Source organism: Heptranchias perlo, chromosome 19, assembly GCF_035084215.1.
Source record: "Heptranchias perlo isolate sHepPer1 chromosome 19, sHepPer1.hap1, whole genome shotgun sequence".
In the NCBI taxonomy this organism is placed as follows: Eukaryota; Metazoa; Chordata; class Chondrichthyes; order Hexanchiformes; family Hexanchidae; genus Heptranchias; species Heptranchias perlo.
In genome coordinates this window covers 12,801,458-12,826,431 of record NC_090343.1, presented here as the reverse complement: position 1 = coordinate 12,826,431, position 24,974 = coordinate 12,801,458, and the positions used below count along the sequence as shown (strand labels likewise).

The following is a 24,974-nucleotide window of genomic DNA, read 5'->3' as shown; positions in this document are numbered from 1 at the left end:
CAAGGAGCAACATGGCGGCGCTTTTACTCGGCTTATTTAGGGAAACGAAGGTCAGGATACTGGAATGTTCCTCTGAGTAACAGCCAGCGCGGTAAGTTGGGTACGAAAGCGGCCTTGCAGGGTGTTTGGACGCGGGTGAGGTAATGCCCTGGGCCGTAGTGTTTTTTATTTTAATCCCCCTCACTCACTCCCTCCCTCCTCACCCTTTTTTTTTTCTCCCCCCTTCTTCTTTGTGGAGAAGCCTTTGCCCCCCCCCGGCGCGCGTTCAGCCCCGTCCGTCCCGGACTGAAGTTAACCTTAGAGCCTCAAACTAACCTGTTAACGGGGTGAGTTGGGGGGTGGAAAACCCTGAGCTCCAGTCAGTCATAGTGCCGGGCCTGTATACACACACAGACACACACACACACCGAGGGGCTTGTGAAGAGTCGGGAGCCCTGGCCGCCGGAGGTGTGCCCCCGTCCGGTGAGCTCCGGATGAGGCCGGCGCCTCATCGCTTTTTTTGAAAAAAAAAATCTGGGTTCGGGACAACTTAATTACTGAGGCCGAACTTGGGAGCGTTGGACCCGCCCCCGCGAACCGCCCATTGGTTCTCGTACCCTTTCGTGCCCCCCCAGTGTGCGTTCCCACTGGTAAACCACGCCTGTCAATCAACCTGTCGCCATAGCATTTTGTCCCCTTGTCACGTTAGTTTGAGGGAGGGAGGGTGGGTGGAAGGAAGAGAGATTTATTTAATTGTGTAAATTTTAAATGGTGTTGCATTTTTAGAAGAAGGTGCATAATGTTACCCTCCTCCCTGACTATTCTGTTAGGCCTAGCCAGCTCCTTGTGCGTGCGTTAAATGTACAGTGAAAGGAATGTGGGCGGGTGGAGGACTTGCCTATTAAATGTTCCACCACGATTTAAAACTTATTTCTGAATATATTTGGATGCTTGGAGCTTTGACGTACAATTGTTTTAAAACTGATTATGAATATGCTTTTTTAAAAATAGGATATTCGGGCTTATCTACGAGTGGCTATAACTAGAAGAGCTATTTCCTAATGTCTTTATTTTTAGTGACATATTCACTGGCAGTTTTCACGTTTTTTGTGCAGTCCAGTGCGCATTTAAAGTCCTATGTTAGCATAATTTGTAGATGCATTTTTAAGGCTTTTGTCTGCATTTTTTCCTTTTCCCCTATCTGACATAAATGTGACTCATGTTTGGTACGATTCCACGGGTACTAGTGCCTTATCGTCTTTATGCTGAAATGGTTATTCTTCAGGACACTCGCTAGGACGGTGAGTGTTAAAAAGGAAGGGGTGGTGTTGGTCTGTGAAAGTAAAATTGTCCACATCTGCCCAAATGCTTTTTGAATGAGGTTGCTGGATAGTAATTAGGAGTGGGAATGTTGTCTTTATTTGCTCTATCTTGGCCCTGATGATACAGAAGCTAACCAGTTCTGCCCTGGCTGAGATTGTTCAACCCAGAATAGACAAGAATTGAACCTGGGAATGTTCATAATCAATATGGTATTGCCCATTTACCAATTGCAGAATCAGGAAAACACATTTGATGTTCACTTTGAATATATTCCCAGCAATGGAGTAAATCATTGTGGAGCATAGGGTTTCAAACTATGGTTTATGGTCCCTAAGTCATCCAATTTCTGTCCATCTCTTCAGATTTCTGTATTTCTTTACTTGTTTTGCTAGCATGTTGTTTCTATTTTCTGTATACTACTTAAACAAAAGCCTTAAATGTTTTCCTTGGGGTAGCTATCAGTGTCTTTTTAAGAGATTAGGATGGGAGAGTGTCAATATTTGTAAGTGGTCTCCCATACAGAAGTTTGAAAATCGTTTTTATAGGTAGAATACTTATAGCTGCTGCAAGTGTATCCAGATATTGTATACAGTAATCATTAAGAATAAGTTTGCTCGAATGTTATATCCTGTACATTTAGAATATTAGCACGTATGGAATCCACTTAAAGCCGATGTGAAAAACGAACAGGTTCTGTTTCTTTCCCAGCTGTGAAGTAGTTATGTGCTTGCCAACAGGAAAAACATTTTGCACTATATGATGCACATATGCCTAAAGCACATACAAAATAACTTGCATGTTATTTTTGTAAGCTTTGCTCAGAAAGTCGTGAGTATGATTTGTGGCCATATATGCTGTTTGTAATTTTTTAAAACTGTGACTAATTGGGTTGTAATAATTATTTATTGGATTAGGTTGTAATTTCTGGCAGTTGTGGATTTATAAATACCGTAGTACCCCAATGTTTTAATTGTAAATCGATGATTATACCTGCACCTGGTGCATTAGAAGAGCACAACGTTGTTTGTTGAGTAGGATAATTCAACGTGACAGCTCCTTGATAGCTTGTTTCTAATTGTGGATGTGAAGGCAGCAGTAGGATAGGCTCCTGTTTTCTCGTCGAGTCTGGTGACAGCGTGTTGGGGGACTTCTGCTATTGGCTTGTTTGCTGAGAGCACTCGTAAGCTGTTGTCATTGGTGTGTCTGTTGAGACCCTGTTGATAGACAGCTGCTAACATACTGTGGTGGGTCTGACATCTACTACATCTTGTTTCGATGCCATTATTGGCAGGCCTGTTAGAAGAGCCTGAAGCTACACTTTATAAAATACTAAGCTAAATGTTTGGTATTCTGGAGTGTACAGTGTTTCCGTGCACAATGCCTGTTTCAAACCCTCATCTGACATTAAGTATTTTTTCTGGTTTGGTTAGTTTTTTTTTTAAAAAAAGGCAGTGAACTGTTTTTTACACGGGGTCAAAAGCCTATTTAGATTACGGTAAGGTTCGTGGTGGCGTTGATTTGAACAGAATACAATTTCTCTTGCTGTTTCCTTTTATACCAAGAAGTGAGGGGCCAAAATGGGTGGTAGACAGGAAAATGCCAATTTGGACATCAGATGAATACTCGATTAGACTTAATGTGAATGCTTGTGAAATATGTGTGCCGAGGAGCGCAGAAATTTGGAATGCAATATTTACCTGTCCTTGATTGGAACCACTTGCCTTCCTTTCCACAGAACACTTGCTGATTTTCCAAAGCTGACATTAAAAAATGACATGCTGTGGCATTTTTTAATACTAGCAGGGAGGAAAAAATGATTTCGTTTCCATGTCTCAAGTATCAATAGTGCATCTATTAAATGTCTGAACAAAGCTATAAAACAGTTTTATTGCAATTTTTGATACAACTGCCATGGCTGACACTGTAGACGGTCTGAGTTTTTTTTTAATGGTGGCTGCTAAAATACTTTGTGGAAGGAGTTCTTCCTCCAGCCCGTCTTGTCTTTGTGTTTTGTTTCGGAACGGCTGTACTTTTGTGTGCAGGTTAAGGAGGCAGAGGTCAATTTTCCTATCCCTTCAGATCGTGTTAAAGGCTCTGGGTGAATCCACCGGCTGACTGTAACTTCGACACAATTGTTACGTCAGTCTAGAATAGCCAAGGATGTTGTTATGGCAACCGCATTAGATGACCTCGCGTAGTGTTTAGTTTGACTGCAGTTACTATCAGGCAGTTTAGCAAGAGCTAGCTGGGTTACAGTATCTACCGCCACGTGGGTGCTGGAAAAATACTTTTGAAAATTTGTACAAGTGTGTTCTATTTATAAGATAGGATGATCACATCGACCGATATTGGCGTCTTGTGGGATGGTTTCTAGGCACAATTTTGCAGTTTGCAAAACAAAGACGATTTTTAAATAACAATGCAGCATTGACGGGCATGTTTTTTTTCCGAGAATATTTTTGTTGCCCCTTTGTATCTGTATAAAAGTTTTTATTACGGCATTAAAGTCTGTCTGAGTTATTAAAGCTTGATGTTTAGCATCTCCATTGCTTTTAGTTTTCATATACAGTTTATGGTGCCGTGCCAAAAGGTTTAATTTAACCTTTTAAGAAATGCAATAGCATTCCACCACCAAAATGGAACCAGATTCTAGTTTGGCAGAATATTATGAAATTAGCAGTATTTGGTACATTTTTAATACCATTGTAGACCTTTTAACATTAAAAAAATATAATTTTTTGTGGTTATTTAAGCAAAATGAGCAGCTAGCTGGATATTAAATCTGTATCTTTCTCATCTCAACCCCCATTTTGTAAACTTTTTTTTCCCCTGTTTCCTTCCTTGGGTTGCTTCACACTTGTACACTGTTCCTGGCAGTTAAAATAAGTGCAAGCCTGTGAAGTGGTTGACTCAATATGTCCTCCATAACAGATTATGCATAAGTGTAGCTGAATTCCTGCAGCACGCTACAGCAGGTACAATAAAGGATTTATTTTACTGAACAACGAATCTGTCATAATGTGCACACATACAAAATAATCTGTTTGCGGTATATGCTATATATGTGTACTGCGTTGCATCCCACCTATTAATTCTCCTCCACGTTTGCTTGTTATGCTATTCATAACATTTTGTAGTTTGAAGAAAATGAGCACAGTATACATGCTAACTGCACATGCACAAATCTGTTTATTCGTCGCTGCACAACTTGAACATTACGTAACGTATACACAGGGTTTAAAAATGTACAACAAAAGAGCACATTTTGTATCAATGAAGCAGTGTTGAGTGTCTTGTGGGGCTACTTTGTTGGCTAAGTGAATATGATAAGATAGTATTAAGGATATTTGTTTCTTTTAATCTAAAAATGAGCTGCTCGGTTTTCTGAAATGACCTGGTTTATTAGTTCCAAAGTATCTAGAATCATAGAATCTTGAAGCACAGTAGGAGGCCATTTGGCCCATTGAGCCAGTGCCAGCTCTTTGTCAGCTATCCAATAAGTCCTACTCCTCTCCTCTTTCCCCATAGCCCTGCACGTTTTTCCTTTTCGAGTATATATCCAATTCCCTTTTGAAAGTTATTGAATCTGCTTCCACCACCTTTTCAAGCAGTGCCTTACAGATCATAACTCATAGTTTGTAATCATTTGCTTTATCTGAGCTGCTTCTCCTCTTCCATCATAATTGGCTGTTCTTGTTAGGTTTTTCCATCTACTAAAAGCTCGACATCAATCAAGCTGCATTTATATTTTTGGAGGGGAGGCTGTAGTTTCTTAAATTTAAGATTTTTTATATTAATTTTAAGTTGAAGTCTCTGGTTCAGAATCCATGTTGATTAACAGGTTACAAGGGGGCAGGCAACCTTGGACCTGGTCCTGTGTAATGAGTCAGGATTAATTAATAATGTCCTAGTTAAGGATCCCCTTGGAACGAGCGACCACAACATGGTTGAATTCCATATCCAATTAGAGGGTGAAAAGGTTGATTCTCAAACAAGCGTACTGAGCTTGAATAAAGGAGACTATGATGGTATGAGAGCGGAATTGATTAAAGTGGACTGGGAAAATAGATTAAAGGGTAAGACGGTACATGAGCAGTGGTGTTCATTTAGGGAGTTATTTTACAACTTTCAAAATAAATATATTCCACTGAGGAAAAAAGGGTGTAAAAGAAATGACAGCCACCCGTGGCTAAGTAAAGAAATCAAGGATAGTATCCGACTAAAAACAAGGACATATAAGGTAGCCAAACTTAGTGGGAGGATAGAAGATTGGGAATTCTTCAAAAGACAGCAAAAAGTAACTAAAGGATTGATTAAGAAAGGGAAGTTAGATTATGAAAAGAAATTAGCAAAAAATATAAAAACAGATAGCAAGAGTTTCTATAGTTATATAAAAAGAAAAAGGGTGGCGAAGGCAAACATAGGTCCCTTAGAGGATGAGACCGGGAAATTAATGGTGGGAAACATGGAGATGGCAAAAATGCTGAACAAATATTTTGTTTCAGTCTTTACAGTAGAGGACACTAAGAATATCCCAACACTGGACAAACAGGGGACTCTCGGGGGGGGAGGAGCTAAATACGATTAAAATCACTCAAGAGATGGTACTCAGTAAAATAATGGGACTCAAGGCGGATAAATCCCCTGGACCTGATGGCTTCCATCCTAGGGTCTTGAGGGAAGTGGCAGTAGGGATTGTGGATGCTTTGGTGATAGTTTTCCAAAATTCCCTGGACTCAGGAGAGGTCCCGGCAGATTGGAAAACTGCTAATGTAACACCGTTATTTAAAAAGGGTAGTAGGCAGAAGGCTGGAAATTATAGGCCAGTTAGCTTAACATCTGTGGTGGGTAAAATTTTGGAGTCTATTATTAAGGAGACAGTAACGGAACATTTAGATAAGCATAATTTAATAGGACAAAGTCAGCATGGCTTTATGAAGGGGAAGTCATGTCTGACAAATTTGCTTGAGTTCTTCGAGGATATAACGTATAGGGTGGATAAAGGGGAACCAGTGGACGTAGTGTATTTAGACTTCCAGAAGGCATTCGACAAGGTGCCACATAAAAGATTATTACTTAAGATAAAAAATCACGGGATTGGGGGTAATATTCTGGCATGGGTGGAGGATTGGTTATCGAACAGGAAGCAGAGAGTTGGGATAAATGGTTCATTTTCGGACTGGCAACCAGTAACCAGTGGTGTTCCACAGGGGTCGGTGCTGGGTCCCCAACTCTTTACAATCTATATTAACGATTTGGAGGAGGGGACCGAGTGCAACATATCAAAATTTGCAGATGATACAAAGATGGGAGGGAAAGTAGAGAGTGAGGAGGACATAAAAAACCTGCAAGGGGATATAGACAGGCTGGGTGAGTGGGCGGAGATTTGGCAGATGCAATATAATATTGGAAAATGTGAGGTTATGCACTTTGGCAGGAAAAATCAGAGAGCAAGTTATTTTCTTAATGGCGAGAGACTGGAAAGTACTGCAGTACAAAGGGATCTGGGGGTCCTAGTGCAAGAAAATCAAAAAGTTGGTATGCAGGTGCAGCAGGTGATCAAGAAAGCAAACGGAATGTTGGCTTTTATTGCTAGGGGGATAGAATATAAAAACAAGGAGGTATTGCTGCAGTTATATAAGGTATTGGTGAGACCGCACCTGGAATACTGCATACAGTTTTGGTCTCCATACTTAAGAAAAGACATACTTGCTCTCGAGGCAGTACAAAGAAGGTTCACTCGGTTAATCCCGGGGATGAGGGGGCGGACATATGAGGAGAGGTTGAGTAGATTGGGACTCTACTCATTGGAGTTCAGAAGAATGAGAGGCGATCTTATTGAAACATATAAGATTGTGAAGGGTCTTGATCGGGTGGATGCAGTAAGGATGTTCCCAAAGATGGGTGAAACTAGAACTAGGGGGCATAATCTTAGAATAAGGGGCTGCTCTTTCAAAACTGAGATGAGGAGAAACTTCTTCACTCAGAGGGTGGTAGGTCTGTGGAATTTGCTGCCCCAGGTAGCTGTGGAAGCTACATCATTAGATAAATTTAAAACAGAAATAGACAGTTTCCTAGAAGTAAAGGGAATTAGGGGTTATGGGGAGCGGGCAGGAAATTGGACATGAAGCTGAGTTCGGATCGGTCAATGCCCTGTGGGTGGCGGAGAGGGCCCAGGGGCTATGTGGCCGGGTCCTGCTCCGACTTCTTGTGTTCTTTAGATTTGTGGTTGGGATCAGATCAGCCATGATATTGAATGGCAGAGCAGGCTCGAGGGGCTGATTGGCCTACTCCTGCTCCAATTTCTTATGTTCTTATGTTCTTACATTTCAATGAATCTGATTATGGTTTAATTTACTTTGGACTAAAGTTATAGGTACCCAGGATATAATCCTCACATCCTGTATCCACGTGTATTATGCATTTTTTCCCTCTACATTCACAGTTACCTGGCTGAAGGGGTAGGGAGGTGCCTTTATGCTCCAGTTAATGTTGCTTCATGAATGACTGTTAAGGCAAGTGATCCAAGTTCTTGCTACTTATTTTTAAATTATTTTCTCCAACCAAAATGCACAGTGTTAATTTGGTTGGTGTGTATGTATAATATATTGAACTTAGACTATTAAGATGTGAAGTTATATATTCATTCGAAGTATGCAGAGAACACTTTTGGAATAAAGATTTGAACAGTATTATTATACAGCACGTTTCACACCACTCATGCAAATAAACTAAAATTTCAATTAGTTAATTTTTATAGGTGGTCAGAACTTTTGTAAAAGGTGACGGCATCTAATGAAGCTGAGTGCAGCATGGTACAATGGGAATTGAATTTCACTTTGCAGTCAAAGATCTTGAAAACAGAGATCATGGAACCAGTAACCTTGTTTTAGATCAGTAATTAGATGTACGCTGATGTTGGATATGTGTAGTTATTTTGTCAGAGTGTTTGAGCTTTGCATAGTCCATTGTAGGTCTTGTTAAGCAAATATTTAATCTGCTTAGCTGTGTGAATTACGGTCAGTGTAAAGAAAACGGCATGGAAAAGTGCTGCTTCAGCGAAATTGGGGTTGAACAGGGATAGGGCTGATATGCATTAAAAAATACAAGAGTTGTCCTCAGCTGCAAAAACTACTAAATGATTTAAGCTACCATTAGCCAAATGGCTAAAAGCAATTTATTTAATTTATCTCTGATTATCACTTCCTTCCCCCCACCCCCCCACCACCACCAAGTAAGGTTGATAAATGTTGGTTTTTGTACAAATATGACCTCAGATTCAGATAAATAATAATGAATGTGATTTTTCTAATTGGAATAAAACAGGAGGGTTTTTAAAGTTGGCTTATGGGTCCATTTTGGTTAACTGCCAGTTGTTTATTTGATATATGGTACGAGTTAATTTTACTTTTCAAAGAACATTTGTGAGGGAGATAATTGGTTGGCAACAAACATTCTCTGCTGTTTGCATCTGGAACTCACCAGCTATAGAGGCTAGGTACATGGTAAAAGACCCCAACACCATCCCATCAACAAACTACTACAGAAACCTTGCCCCCCGTGCCCTCCCCCACCCGTCTAAAGAAATCTGTTACTGAACCATTGTGACATTTCAATTCCTCTTGAATGAGACTTTCTGATTTCTGTGCTGTGTCCTGAAATCTAAGGGTTGAGGCTTCAAAAACTTTTTGGGAAGGGGGGGGGGGAGGAGGGAGGAGGAGGGGGAGGAAAGAGTATTTTTTTGAAAAATTACAATAATCTACTGTTTCAATGCATTACTTTAATTTTCAAGTTTCTGTTTAAAAGGTGCTTGTATAAAACTGATTACCCTAATGTGGTCCCATTTTATTTTCAGATCTTGGACATCTATTTTTCCCATAAAGTATTCAAATAACTCCATTTATGCCTCAAGTTGTTTGGGTCAGAACAAGATTGTGTTTCAGAAACAAAGGACTGTGTTAATTAGTAGTATTGCTGCTGTTGCCTTTAAAAGAATGTATGGGGTGACCTCGGCAGTGGCCATTGTCGGTCTGTTTTATGTCTTGGACTTCAGCTTTAATTAACATAAGGTGAGCTTTGTATTCCTAGGCCCAGACCATTCTGTGGTCCCATATGAAGGTGGAAGTGAAGCACTAGGATACACTCGATATCCCATTTATATTGTGGTACTAAATTTTTCAATTCTGAATTTGTCCTGTTTGTACTGCTGGGCAAATTTAGAGACTGATTGAAATACTGGAGCAACTGCCCAAACAACATTAGATCATCGTGCTGTCATATAGATGGGGTATAGACACTTCGAACTCTTGTACAAGCAAGTGCATTGTGCGCTTACATCCACACAGGAGCTCAACACCCTTATTTTGATGGCTACACATTGAAGTGCTCTTGATCTTCAGATGTAGCTTATGAAACAAAATCTTTTTTTAATATGTCTATTAACATAATGGACCAAATTTCAAGAATTTGAGAATCACAAGCAGAGAAGTAGCCATAACAACGGTCAGTGCACTTGAAGAAAATAATTCATTGTGGGAAGCAATTTGTGATGTTTCAATATGATAAAGTGCTGTATAAATGCAAGTGATATTATCAGAGAAAAAAACCCCTGCTATTGCTACATAAAGGCAACAGTGTGTTAAACTATGAAACCCTACCAGGATACATAACATGGTTTGTGAAAATGTCCATTACTTGTCCTAGAGAAGTACATTTTACAACTATTGTCTATCCCTGATACTGCAATGCTTGCAATTAAGGTTCTATTAGCGCATATGGTTTAATTATAGCTTGGAATCCAGCTAAAATTTGGTGTAAAACACTATGGATGGCGCCCAGTGTTGATGAAAACTTGGCAATCCAGAACTCTCAAATATTTCTGCGACAGACTGGAAGCTGGTTGAAAGTGCCAACAATAAAATTGTGTATTGGGTGTAGGGTTTGGGGGGGGGGGGGTGGGTGGAGAAATGAGCAGTTATAAAATAGTGACGTGCTCTTTCACTGAAACTTTTTAGGAAAAAGAAAAAATATTTCAGGTTTAAATATGTTGCATTCTGTGGTTTGTAATGCTTCTTGAATATATAAAGTGACATCACATAGTGAGAAGTCCTATACCTCAGATTTTAAAGACATTTTTTGAATCATCATCCATATGTTTTTACTGAGTTGTTTCTGCCTGTATATCATTGTCTGTAACCATGATCAGTAGTGCAATACAGGACAGCACTAATATTTTGACATGTTAGTAAAATGATGCTAACCCATATCTCTCAACATTGTCCCTTACTTTACCCTATTATGTGGGTGGGGAAAATCATGTTTTGCTCACCTGTTTCTTGTGACTGAACTGTGCTGTACTCTTCTACTCATTTCCTTCATTACAACAGTGACTACACTTTAAAAGTACTTCATCAGCTGTAAAGCTCTTTGGAACATTCTGAGGTTGTGAAAGGTGCTATATAAATGTAATTTATATGTAATCACAATTGTTCCTAACCCTCCAATTGGTCATGGAATTAGAAAGGATCTTCCATTGGGAATGTGGTAGTGGTCATCTTGCCTGTAATTCTCCCCCCACCATTTTATCATGAAAAAAAATTCTAAAAATTACATTAAGAAAATATTGAGTGCATAATAAATGCATCTTAAAATTGCTGCTTTAAAATTAAATTAAATCTTTGCATAGTGGGAAGGACAATTTTGAAAGAAGATTCAACTTCTGCTATTCATTTTCTCTTGCCTCATTGGGTGCCTCAGTGTCAAGCATGAATCCCTGCCTGAGTGCTTACTGGCACTTTGTTTATCACCAGCTAATGCAGTATTGTTTTAGATTTGCTTTTTTTTTGTTTTAAATGAAAAATGTGTATACGGCTTTATTGTTTAAATAATCCAATTTTTAAACTTGTCTTTTATAAACACATTTCTAATAGAGTTGAGTGTTTTTACATTTAGTTAAATGTACATAATGATAAAATGTGTTCCTTCTACTTTGAAAAGTTCAGATCTGTACACCAAATATGTTAATTGTAAACAATTTTACAACGCCAAGTTATAGTCCAGCAATTTTATTTTAAATTGCTGGACTATAACTTGGTGTTGTAAAATTGTTTACAATTGTCAACCCCAGTCCATCACCGGCATCTCCACATCATGACTACCAAATATGTTAGTTAAGATTTTTAGGCGACCCTCAATGACTGTACAAAGGAGCACAACAAAATCAGACCGACTAAGTGGGTGTATTTCGGGGAATGGGATGGTACAATGCGTAATGTTGGATTTGCATTACAGGGCTGATTTCCTCGCCCCACCCCCTGACCCACATCATGGCAGGGGCTTGCCTGTATCCAGGCTGGGGGGTGGGTGCTGCTATTGCTGCAGTTTTGAATGATAATGGCTGATGGCTATGTGACCTTATGGCTACTGATTTCAAGTAAAACTGTTGGATTATAACCTGGTGTTGTAAGACTCCTTATATTTGTCCCAAAACAGGACATGAAGCTTCTAAAATTCCTGGGGCAACGTTTCCTTTTTTTTTGCACTTGGGAACTGAGTGCTCCCAGGTGCATTGGAGAGGCAAAGTGGCCCGTACAAGTTCAACATCGGTGTGAAACTGTTTCAATTTCACACTAACATTAAACTTGTGAATGTTAATTGGGTGATGATGCCCAAACAAACTCCCAAAGTGGAGTGAGCCTATCTCCTCTAGGGATTTCTTGCTGTGGTGTGGCTGGCACCTGAATGTGGATTCAGGCTGCATTTACATGATAACTGCAGCATTAGTGTGAAGTGAAACTGTTCGCATTGATGCTACAGTTGGCGTTCCGACCCCACGAAAAGCACCATTAGACACTGGCTTTTGGTTCTTAGATGCAGGTTCAAATTTAGTCCAGACTGATGGTGTATATCCTTTTTATTTGCTGGTTGTAAGTGCCCTGAGTTTGGGCAGTTTTAATCCAGTCACCAATGGACATACACCACAGTTCAAAATTATTCCCAATTTAACAATGGCTGGCATAGGTCAGGAAATTATTTTTAAATTTGGTCTCAGGATGAGGACGATGCTGGCAAGGCCGCATTAATTGTGTTTCTCTAGCTTCACTGAGAAGGTGGTGGCGGGCCTTCTTGAATCGCTGCAGTCTTTGGAGTGATGGTACTCCCGCAATGGTTTTAAGTAGGGAATTCTAACACATTATTGGGTCAATGATGGAGTGTCAAAACATCCAAATCAGGATGGTGTGTGACTTGGAGGGGAGCTTGAAGGTGATGGTGTTTCTACGACATTGCTGCTCTAGTCTTTCTCTGGTAGAGGTTGCAGGGGAAAAAGGTGCTGTCGAAATAGCCTTGGTGAGTTGTTTCAGTGCCCCCTGCAGATTGTACATACAGCAGCCACAATGTGCCCGTGATGGAAGGAATGGGTGGATATTGAGTCCAATACCAGGGGCACCGATCAAGCGAACTATTCTCTCCTGTCGAACTTTTTGAGTGTGGTTGTGTTTGAACCCATCCAGGCAAATGGTGAGTATTTCATTAGACTCCTGACATGAGTCTAATAGACGGTGCAGAGGTATTGAGGGGTCAGGAGGTGAGATGCAAATGTCACTTTAATGCATCAATGAGTGTTCTTCTGAGATTTGGGCTGTGGCACTTTATTGGAACAGGAAAATTATGGAGGCATCTAACAGTGCTGTACCTGACTTGGGAATACTGTACTTGATGCTGATATTGGGTGCCCGAAACAGAATGTGCTCTATTCCCTTGCACTAAAATCCAATGAGTGCAAAACAAAATGAGAAAAGTAGCAAAAAAAATCCAACTTTTTAAATAATTGCAGTTCAGAAAATATCGATGTTCATGTGGCAGATTTTGTAGCTTTACTAATATTCTTGTTGAATGGCTTCCTGCAGTAATACTGCAGTCTCAACAAAGGGTATTATACAAGAAGTGATTTTGCTATACAATGTTGCTAGATTCTGGGATGATTCACAGCATGGTGGACAAAGTGCTTCTTAATTCTGAAACCATAATGAGGATGAGTAGCTAAAGTACAGTAGGGATGTATTTTGTTCTGGCCAGATTAGGACTAGCCTGTTTAACTGCAGAGTTCAGTTTGCTTTTGAAGACAGTCTAAGGCAAATGAACGTCTTCCATTCTGTTCAGCTGGTGTGATGACGCACTCCATGTCGTGGGAGTGAACAATTCAGAGTATGTTACTAAAATAAACTTTTTATGCAGAAGCCATTAAATGGAACTGAAAATAAATCCTTGTACTGAACCCTTGCATACACCACAGTGAAAACTTATTTCTAACCCGCCCCCCCACACCCACTTCATGTAACATTCCTGTGACTGAGTGTGGATGGGCTACATATAACAGGCCTTTTACAATGCAGATTAAGAACCTGCTGCTGTGAGGTGCACCAAAACAACCACAGATAGACTTTCTCTTCAGCTTTTCCCTCTTCTTTAGAAAACTAGTTTTCCTCCAATCAATGCGACTGTCTTTTTCCCATCCACAACACATTCACTGGACTAAAATTGAAAATTACTTTATGTTCAACTGCTTGTGGAACAACGTGTTAATACACAACACATGGCGTCACTGGCCCCCTACAAGTGAATTGTATCTGAAGTATGTTGACCCAACTTTGGCCCTTCATAGTAGGTAATCATATAATACAAAGAAATGCGAATTGTTCATTTTTAGAGTTGTCATTCGGGACAGTTTTTGTTGTATTCTTTGTGGATTCCTCTAACTTGTGTTCACAGTGGAAAAGTAGTTTCAATAGTGGATGCATTAGTTGTCATCTTCCAAAATTCTATAGATTATGGAACAGTTACTGCAGATTGGTGGGTGGCAAATATAATCCCACTATTTTTAAAAAAGGAGAGAGAGAGAAAACAGGGAACTACAGACCATTAGCCTAACATCAATAGTGGGGAAAATGCTAGAGTATTATAAAGGATGTGATAACGACACTTAGAAAATATCAATGGGATTAGACAAAGTCAACATGGATTTATGAAAGGGAAATCATGTTTGACAAACCTACTGGAATTTTTTGAGGATGTAACTGGTAGAATAGATAAGGGCGAACCAGTGGATGTGGTTTATTTGGATTTTCAGAAAGCCTTTGATAAAGTCCCACATAAGCGGTTAGTATGCAAAATTAAAGCACTTGGGATTGGGGGTAATATACTGGCATAGATTGAGAATTGGTTGACAGACAGGAAACAGAGAGTAGGAATAAATGGGTCTTTTTCAGGGTAGCAGGCAGTGACTAATGGGGTACCACAGGGATCAGTGCTTGGGGCCCCAGCTATTCACAATATATATCAATGATTTGGATGAGGGAACCAAATGTAATATTTCCAAGTTTGCTGATGAGACAAAACTAGGTGGGATTGTGAGTTGTGAGGAGGATGCAAAGAGACTTCAAGGCAATTTAGATAAGTTGAGTGAGTGGGCAAATACATGGCAGATGCAATATAATGTGGATAAATGTGAAGGTATCCACTTCAGAAGGAAAAACAGAAAGGCAGAGTATTATTTAAATGGTGATCGATTGGGAATTGTTGATGTACAAAGGAACCTGGGTATCCTTGTACACCAGTCACTGAAAGCAAAGATGCAGGTGCAGCAAGCATTTAGGAAGGCAAATGGTATGTTGGCCTTCATTGCAAGAGGATTTAAATACAGGAGCAAGGATGTCTTACTGAAGTTATAAAGGGCAAGACCGTACCTGGAGTATTGTGTGCAGTTTTGGTCTCCTTACCTAAGAGAGGATATACTTGCCATAGAGGGAGTGCAGCGAAGGTTCATCAGACTGATTCCTGGGATCGCAGGACTGTCGTATGAGGAGAGATTGGGTCAACTCGGCCTGTATTCACTCGAGTTTAGAAGAATGAGAGGGAATCTCATTGAAACATATAAAATTCTGATAGGGCTAGACAGACTGGATGCAGGGAGGATGTTTCCTCTGGCTGGGGTGTCCAGAACAAGGGGTCACAATCTCAGGATATGGGGTAGGACATTTAGGACTGTGATGAGGAGAAATTTCTTCACTGAGGGTGGTGAACCTGTGGAATTCTCTACCACAGAAGGCTGTCGAGGCCAAGTCACTGAATATATTTAAGAAGGAGCTAGATAGATTTCTAGACACAAAAGGCATCAAGGGGTATGGGGAGAGAGTGGGAATATGGTATTGAGATAGAGAATTAGCCATGATCATATTGAATGGCGGAGCAGACTCGAAGGGCCGAATGGCCTATTTCTGCTCCTATTTTCTATGTTTCTATGTTTCTATGTCTAAGCAGACTGAACTAAAACTTGTGCCCTTATTCGTGCTATAAATGGTGAAGCATGCCACAGGACGAACAGTTACCCTTTAATTATGGTTTAATGCAACAGAGACCACATGAGATGTCCACCATACTTTGCTATCTACTCCAAGAAGAGGTAAATACCACACTTCACAAGTTCAGGCGAAGACTGTTGGATTTATTTACAAGAAAGGCAGGTACAACAAACTACTGATGGTACAATTACTTGAAAAACAATAAGGATTAAATTAGTACACAGATGTTTTTAAATATCATCTTCAGAATGTATTTCAGTCTGATCTGTAAGACTCTTGGAGAAAAGCAGACTTCACAACATGATGTGTACAATAGGGTGCCTACTGTACAGAGTCCCAAGTGCTAATTCAACAAAATGAACTGAACTCAAATATTGTACACTTAGTGAATTGAGGATGATCAGAAATAGCATTGTCTTTGTGTGAAAGGAATAATCATGTCGCCAATGTTAAACCTGAGACAGTAACTGCTTTCCTTTCGAGATGATCACCTGAGGGGTTAGATTAGAGATTATGAATGTCAGTTTCTCCCAATCTGCAAATTTGTAGACATTAACACCTGAAATGGGAATTACCAAGACATCAGGTAATCTTATGACACTAGTAATTTCTGAATACAGGCAACAATACTGAGGAAAACCACCAAGGACGTGAGTATTATTGAAATGCATCTGAATCAGCAAAGCTTTGTGCTCTTCTGATCAGAGACATGGATTATTTTTTAAGATGCAGCTTATTTGTTTTTAAGCACATTGCTGTCTCTATCTAAAGTCACAGGAAAAATATATAAATGAGTTTTTTTCCTAATTATGATGCATGGCAAAATTCACTAGGGATATGCCACTAGTGTTTCCACAATCATTTACAACCACAACTGTAGGAAGTAGTCTGTGTACAAGTTAAATGCTCGTTGTAATTTTCCACTTTCTTAAATGTTTGAAAGCATTACCTTCCCCCACCCCACCTTACAATTTTACGGCTAGTTCCTCAGTAATACACAACTTGTAATGCTGATTTTCAGTGTTTATTCTGTATGTTAGCACTCCATTAATCTTTTTTGCTGAAAAGAAAAAAGTTTTGTGTGCATTTTGTTGGGGGGGGTTGGAAATTGGATGATATTATGAATGAATAATTCAAGTAGCTATCAAATGTTATTATCTACAAATATCTGATGCTTTTTATATTCCATTTTTATGTATTTAGAAAGTTTGCAAGGAATGCAACTTTTAAGACAGGAGATTATAGAAAATCCCAGAACTCTTGTATGTCTGGAAACTGAGAATTGTCTTTGTGTGGGTTGGAGGCAGTACTCCTGAGATTCTATATAGGGTAAATATTGAACTTCTTTTGAGGATCATGGTGATCTAATAACACTTATGTTTTTGTAGTGCCTTACCACACAAAAATACCTCAAAGCACTTTACACAATTAATTACTTTGGAGTGCAGAGACTTTTGTTGTGTAGGTAAACCTGGCAGCCTTTGCGTCAGCAGCATCACACACATTGCATTGAAATGAATGACTAGTTCATTTGTTTTTGTTAATGCTAATGGAATAGCGTTATGGAAACTTTAACCTGTATGGGTAGACTGATTGTCTGTTTAATTTTTAAAAATTAATTCTCAGGATGTGGGTGTCGCTGATAAGGCTGTCATTTATTGCACATCCCCTGTTGCTCTGAGTTTGATACAACTAAGTGGCTTGTTAGGCTACTTCTGAGGGCAGTTGAGAGTCAACCACATTGGTGTGGGACTAGTGTTACATACAGGCTAGACTGGGTAAGGACAGCAGGTTTCCTTCCTTAAAGGACATTACATAGAATCACATTAATGAACCTGTTGGGTTTTTATGACAATCTGATAACTTTATGGTCACTTTTTTTAACCAGGTTTTTATTTCCAGATTTTTTTTTAAACTGAATTCAAAGTCTCAAACTGCCATGGTGGAATTTGAACTCCTGTACTCTGGATTATTATTCCAGGCCTTTGGATTTCTAGTCCAGTAACACAAACACTACCCAGATATCTTATCTGAAACACATCTCTGACAATGCAGTATTCTCGTGCAGTAATGTCTGTGATGAACAGACTGCAAACAATCAATAGCTACCAGTGGGGGGGAAAAATACATTATGGTAATTTTGAAAATGCAGAACAGCCCAGTTATGAATTTATCCTTCCTTTACTCTGCAAGCATTCTCCAACATGTTTACAGATTTTAACTATCACAACTGTAGGAATCTAGAGTAGGTACTCTAGCCACTTTGCTTTTTTTCCCGCCCTCAATTTTTATTAACTGATGGGGCGAGCTTCCACAGGTATGCCAATGAAGTGTAGCTCTCTATCTCCATCATTTGTCTGGATTTCCATTTCTCTACTTTTCTCTCCACCTTTTTAAAGACCTTCTCAATCCTTCTCTTCAACCAATCTTATGATCTCTCTTCCTAATTCTTTCTCTTGCTGGCTCACCATCCATTTGTTAAGATTCTTTACATTAAAGATGCCTTATAAATGAAAGTTGTTGTCTGCCTCTGTTAAGCATAATAGTAATTGCTAGGTTTTGTATTGACTGTACTAGGCCCCATAAGCACATACTTTGAAAATTCTTCGGTACAATCTCAATCTCGAGGGGCTTCTAAAACTATGCTGAAGTGCTGACTTAAGTTTGTCAAAAAATCACAGATTGGTGCTTTGATATATGTATAGGAATGGCTTGGCAATAATCTACTATTGCCCACATATTAACATTGTTTTGTCCTATTCGTGATTTATATACAGTTAAATCAGCTTGTAATGAAAGCTGAATAGCTCTTACTAATCTGTTAACAGCAGGAATTCTCACTGATCATTGTGTTGTCTCATTAATAGATGGAGCAAAAAGCATTAGCAGGAGTCCTAGAGATTGTCGTGGTAAAAAGACCTGAAGATTTGGCGGTTTGTTAGGACTGGACTGTAATTCGACTAATGAATTCAATATGTGTACCATTTTATGCTGGGCCACACACTGTCTTGTGCATGTTTAATTATAGTGAAGCCCCATAAGAAATAACTAGCCCTATTAATGACAGATGTACAGTAAAATTTGGAATATAGTCTGTGAAATCAAACGTAGTTTTATTAGGAATCTGAAGCTTTTTGTAGGATTTTGCAGAAAATCTGATGGGCAGAACAAATGCAGGTTTAAGAATGTCTGGAGTCCAGTCGAAGAGTCATTGGCAGTGTTGTGTAAATATATTCTTTTAGTCTGTTGGAATGTGTGATGTATTTGTCATGTTCCAATTGCTTGGTTAACACCGAGCATTCGAGAGGATGATGTTCCTTGAAGACATAGAATCTAAATTATATTTTTGTTTAAAATTCAGTTTTAAAGAAGTCAGTTTGACTTATTTTTCCTTTTTCATGGTTTGCATATACATTTAAAAATTGGATTTGTTGGTGAAAATCTGTTACAGCGTAAGGTGAAACATCAGTATCACCCCTGAGATCTATTTATATAAGCTGTATTGTAGTCTTTGTAAAATGGTTCCTTTTCTGCTTGATACTTTGGATTTGATGTCAACTAACCCCACACTACTTTCCAAACACATTTTTGTTAATTAACAATTACATAGTCAACATTATTTAATGTATTAAAATATTAATAGGCCAAGTTAATGTACTAACATTGACTTAATAGCCTTGCTCCTAGATTGGCTTTATAAGAAAGAGCTGAATGGTTGGCATATTTTTAGTTAATCTGAATCTGTAAATTGGGCTACTAACCCAAGAGAACCCAATAAATATTTGTTATTTGGTGTTTAAGAGTGAGTCAGTCTCGTTAGATAAATAGTTTTTAGAATAGTTTTGAATTCAGAGAATTCTGGTGATTTTTTTTCAGTTCCTTCTCAATCATTCATCTACATTAAAACTGAAGCTTTCCTTGCTACAACCAACAAAGTGTTAGAAGTAAATGCATAGCTATGGTTCCATACTTGAATTGCTCAGTGCTGTTTAATTTGCAAGTGGCTAATGCTGTAACAGCCTAAAGACGTGCTTCATAGAGCAAAACCAAATCTTCACCTGTCAGTAGCAGGGCAAGGTCTCAAAAATGGTATCTTTCTCTAATAGGCAATTCTTTCAGTTTCAAGTTAGTGTCAAACAGTCTGCTGACACTCTACCCACACAAAACAAATGGTCACTTGCACATTGCCCTGGAGAGGATCAGTGGAACGTTGCCCTAGCATATGTCAGCACCTTCAGAAGTGGAGGGTAGAAAATTGGAAGGGAGGGGGGGTGGGGGTAAATCCCTTTTTTTTTTTTCCCCCCCTGCCCCAGAAGAGTGAATTTTGTGTGACCCCCCACCCCCTCATCTGCCATGGTTCTTAGTTATTGGTTTTGAGCAAGAAAGCCTTAATAACCACCGACTCTTGATATAATGCAAAATTGCCACTTGTCGACAGTACAGTTTTTTTTGCATCGTAAACAATAACTAAATTTGCTTTGATTGTATTGTTCTCTGTGGTTACGTACTATATGGGTCCTTTTATAGGCAGACTGTAGCAGATGAAATGTGGTGTTGCTATAGTAACAGACTGCTAAGTGCAGCCTCAAGGTCGGTCAGTTATGACAATGATCAGTCTCTCTTCAATGTGCAGGATTGTAATAGCTGTATTTGAAAGGTTATTGGAATGTTTCTGTGCCGATGTTTCCTTGTGCACTAATACGTGTAAAAATGAGATTGTTGATAATGATTGGTGTCTTCCTTGTAGATTACATGGGTCCCAGTTTCCAGTTGATTGTTTTTAATAGAGGTGGGAAGGGGAGAAAATTGTGCAGAATTGGTTACAGTAGTTAGTATTTACTGTAAAACGAATCTAGTTTTCAAAGTTTGATTTGTTAAAGGTATAAAATAAAACTATTTGAGGTGCTTTTTAAAAGCACATTTTAAATATCATGGTCCATTATTTGTTCCAAAGTAACTAATCACGCAGAAGAAGCCACATTGTTTCTTTCACTTGGGATGTTGGGGAGGGAGAGGGGAGTTGGGGAAGAGGGAAACATGTGTGAACTTAAACTGCAGTCTTTGAATATTTGACAGAACCCCATTCTGAGATGACATTGAAGGTTTCAGCTGATCCTTTTAATGAATCTTCGGTGCTTTGTTTGATTTGTTTTAATGGTTGTTTTGTAAGGTTTTGCAGCCTTGTTGCTGGCCTCACATCTCTGGTCACAATTGTGCTTTACCAGCTCTGAACATATAAGCAGCTAAGTCATAACGTTATGATGTAGGTTATGTTCAAATTATCAAAGTCTTCAAAGTGTGGATTGTGGATAAGTTTGCTTTTATTCATTTAAAGTTCTAGCTACAGGTATGTAATATTCTTCGCAAAAAATTATGCTGGACAAAATGGGTGCTTGTGCTAGGGGAGGGGTGAAAAGGAGAACAGCTGTGCAAGGCAAGGTGGCAGTCAGGAGGAGGGATACATAATAGGTTTGAACTTTGAATGTAATTTGCATGGTCAGTCAAATTCACATGCTTTGGAAGCACCATTATCTGCATTCTAAAGGGGAGTTTTTTTGTTCACATTTTGGGAATTTGCATGTTCCCAGTCCGTGATTATTCTCAATTATAATTAATGGACAAGAGATTACGGACTGGGCCACGCAATTTCCTGATACGTGGTTCAGGCATGCTGTGTAGGAGTGCTGAAGTGGAAAATCTCCATTTAACAGATTTTCTGATTATTAATTAGAGTTTTTGCAGGACGAAGCCTTGAGTGAGATGTTGCAACTAAATAAAAGTTTCTTCTGTCATTTATATTCTTGTGCCTGGGGTATTACTATACCATTTATGTAAGAACCAAATTTGGGAACACTCAAGTATCTGGCAATTTCCTTTTGTCTATTGGGGGGTCCTCTCCATTATGCTAGTTCCACTGTAGTCTAGATTTCTGATAATTTGTCTGTTGGTTTTGAAGAGCTGAACCAAATGAAGATTTAAAAAAAAATTATTGGCATTCAGATTATAATTTAGCTTTGACTGTGGGAGTTAAATGTCAGATGCTGTTGTTACTTACGGTAGCATCTAACAACACTGCAGACAATTGAGGAACTGTTCTGTATTTTTGTGGGAGATGGGAACTGAAGGATATGAAGTTAATTTTCTGTTCCTTTTGTGACAAAAATGAAATGTTATGTTAGTGACTTTTTTCTGTCATGGTGCCTATGAGGTATAGAAACAAGTTTCGTTCACAGAAAATAGTCCTGCTTACTTTGATATACAATAGATGCATTGTTTTGTTATTTTCTATCTTCTGAGGAGGCCTGTAATTACTGTAAATATATAGGCCCAGAATTTGTGATTGATGGCACGCATGTGGCATTCAAATCTCCCAATGGGAAGCCAGTCAGCTCCATGAATAAAAAGGGTTTCCTTTCACTGAACGTTCAGATTGTCTGTGATGCTTGGCAGTGCATTTTGCACGTGAATGCCCAGCACGCCGGGGCCTGCCATGATGCTTTCATCATTCACAATTCAGTCATTGCATACGTGCGGGCAGCAGGGTTGAACGATGGATCCTGGGTGACATGGCTGCTGAAGAGATACCATGTCCATGTAGCCAACAGGCAAGTGATTGAGAGGACCCTCGGGGCTCTCGAGCTGCTTCAGGTGCCTGGACAGGTCTGGGAGTGCCTTGCAATGTTCCTCGGAAAGGGCTGGAGGGATTGTTGTCGTCTGCTGTGCTTTGGACAACTTTGCCATGAGGGAATGTCTGAGCCTCAACTGGTCTCGTTTTGAATTATTTACAACTGCACTTTTTAACTTCATGCTTTTTAATGAACATTAAAAATCTTTAATGAACTTTAATCACTTTTATAGAAAAATAACAGTTTCAAGTAGCAGCAAGAACAGTTGGAATAACAATTAAAATTACAGTAACAATAATGGCGATAATCTTCCAGGCAGCTTAACCCTCCTCTGGACAAATTAGGCGTAAGAGGAGGCAGTAGAGCTAACAGTCAGTCACCCTACTCCTTCCAGGCACCCCGCTTTACCCTGGCTAGACAAACCTTTCAACCAGCTACACTCCTGCTCTGTGGACCAGAAAGGAGGTAAGTGGTGGACTCCAGATGCCAGGATGAGGGGTCATAGGCAGTTGGCACTGGGTGGGGGGTGTGAGGTTTGCAACTAGATCATTATCAGGGACTGTTAGTTGCACTTTACAGTCTTGAGTGTGGTGATGCCCAGGGTGGATGAGGAAGAAAGGGAGAGCATGATGAGTCTTGCTTTTCCAAATCTGAGGCTATTAAACTTTTCATGGCACTGCTCTGCTGTCCTAGGGGCAATGGAGGTGGCACTCTGTGCCTCTGCCACCTCTTACCATGCTTGTCTTCTGACAGCACGTGCTGGGTGCTCTGTCACGGAGCTCGGATCGATCCCACCGTCCCTTGATCTCGTTGAGGGCCTGAAGGTTGCCCTCTTCCTGCCGACCTGCACTTCGTTCTGAGCGATCATCTGTGAGAAGGGAAATTTTTTAAGGCAATGGAAACTCAACGCAGGAATTTAAATAAATGAGAGAGAGAGAGAGAGAGAGAGAGAGAGCGAGCTCGATCTGCCACGTACCTTGAACTCCCCAGCCTCATTCAGAAGAATTATATGTTCCTTCACCTTTTGTATGACACCACCATGATTCCCTGGGGGCTCATTAGTTACGTTTAATGAGATCTACCTCCTGCTCCCTCGACCTTATTCCCACCAAACTGCTGATCACCCACCTTCCCTTCCTGGCCCCCATGTTAGCTGATATTGTTAACGGTTCCCTCTCCTCAGGTCCTCTCCCTCTCCCCTTCAAATCTGCCGTCATCACCCCCCTCCTCAAAAAACCCACCCTGCCCCCTCTGTCCTTGCAAACTATTGCCCCATCTCCAACCTCCCTTTCCTCTCAAGTCCTGGAATGTGTTGTCGCCTTCCAAATCCGTGCCAATCTTTCCCGCAACTCCATATTTGAATCCTTCCAATCAGGTTTCCGTCCATGCCACAGTACTGAGACAGCCCTTCTAAAAGTCATAAATGACCATGATAAACTATCCCTCCTCATTCTTCTCAACCAGTCTGCAGTCTTGGACATGGTTGATTACACCATTCTTCTCCAACGTCTCTCCTCCGTCGTTCTGCTGGTTGGAACTGCGCTTGCCTGGTTCCAGTCGTAGCCAGAGAATCACCTGCAATGGCTTCTCTTCCCCATCCCACACAGTTACCTCCTGGAGTCCCCCAAAGATCTATCCTTGGTCCCCTCCTATTTCTCATCTACATGCTGTCCCTCGGCGGCATAATCTGAGAACACAATGGCAGGTTCCATGTGTATGCTGATGACACCCAGCTCTACCTCACCACCACCTCCCTCGACCCCTCTACTGTCTCTCATTTGTCACACTGCTTGTCTGACTGGATGAGCAAAAATTTCTTCTAACTAAATATTGGGAAGACCGAAGCCATTGTCTTCGGCCCCCTCTATAAAATCCGTTCCCTAGCCACTGACTCCATCCCTCTCCCTGGCCACTGTCTGGGGCTGAACCATACTGTTCGCAGCCTTGGCGTCCTATTTGACCCTGAGATGAGCTTCCATCCACATATCCACTCCGTCACCAAGACCGCCTATTTGCACCTCCATAACATCACCCGTCTCCACCCCTGCCTCATCTCATCTGCCACTGAAATCCTCATCCATGCCATTGTTACCTCTAGACTTAACTATTCCAATGCTCTCCTGGCCAGCCTTCCACTTTCCACTCTCCATAAACTTGAAGTCATCCAAAACTCTGCTGCCTGTATCCTTACTCGCACCAAGTCCCGTTCACTCATCACCCTGTGCTCGTTGACCGACATTGTTTCCCGGTCTGGGAATGCCTCGATCTTAAAATTCTCATCCTTGTTTTCAAATCCCTCTGTGGCCTCATCCCTCCCCATCTCTGTAATCTCCTCCAGCCCTACAACTCTCTGAGATCTCTGCGCTGCTTCAATTCTTGCCTCTTGTGCATCCCCAATTTTAATTGCTCCACCAATGGTGGCCGTGCCTTCAGCTGCCTAGGCCCGAAGCTCTGGAGTTCCCTCCCTAAACCTCTGTCTTACTCTCCTCTTAAGACGCTCCTTAACATCTACCTCTTCGACCAAGTTTTTGGTCACCTATTCTAATATCTCCTTATGTGGCTCGGTGTCAAATTTTGTTTGAAAATTGCTCCTGTGAAGCGCCTTGGGATGTTTTACTACGTTAAAGGCGCTATATAAATGCAAGTTGTTTAAATCCATTTTTTTTTTAATGCTGCTCCTCATGTTCCA

The 24,974-nt window shown here is 40.2% G+C and overlaps 1 protein-coding gene across 3 annotated transcripts in view; it reads left to right on the top strand.

Annotated features, from left to right (window-relative positions):
- Positions 1-24,974, top strand: part of LOC137335164 (nuclear receptor coactivator 3-like) — a 172,655-nt gene continuing 147,681 nt past the window's right edge. For all 3 annotated transcript variants that reach the window (XM_068000327.1, XM_068000326.1, XM_068000325.1), the window contains exon 1: positions 1-91. The gene's annotated coding sequence lies outside the window, so the exon portion shown is untranslated. The remainder of the gene's footprint in view (positions 92-24,974) is intronic.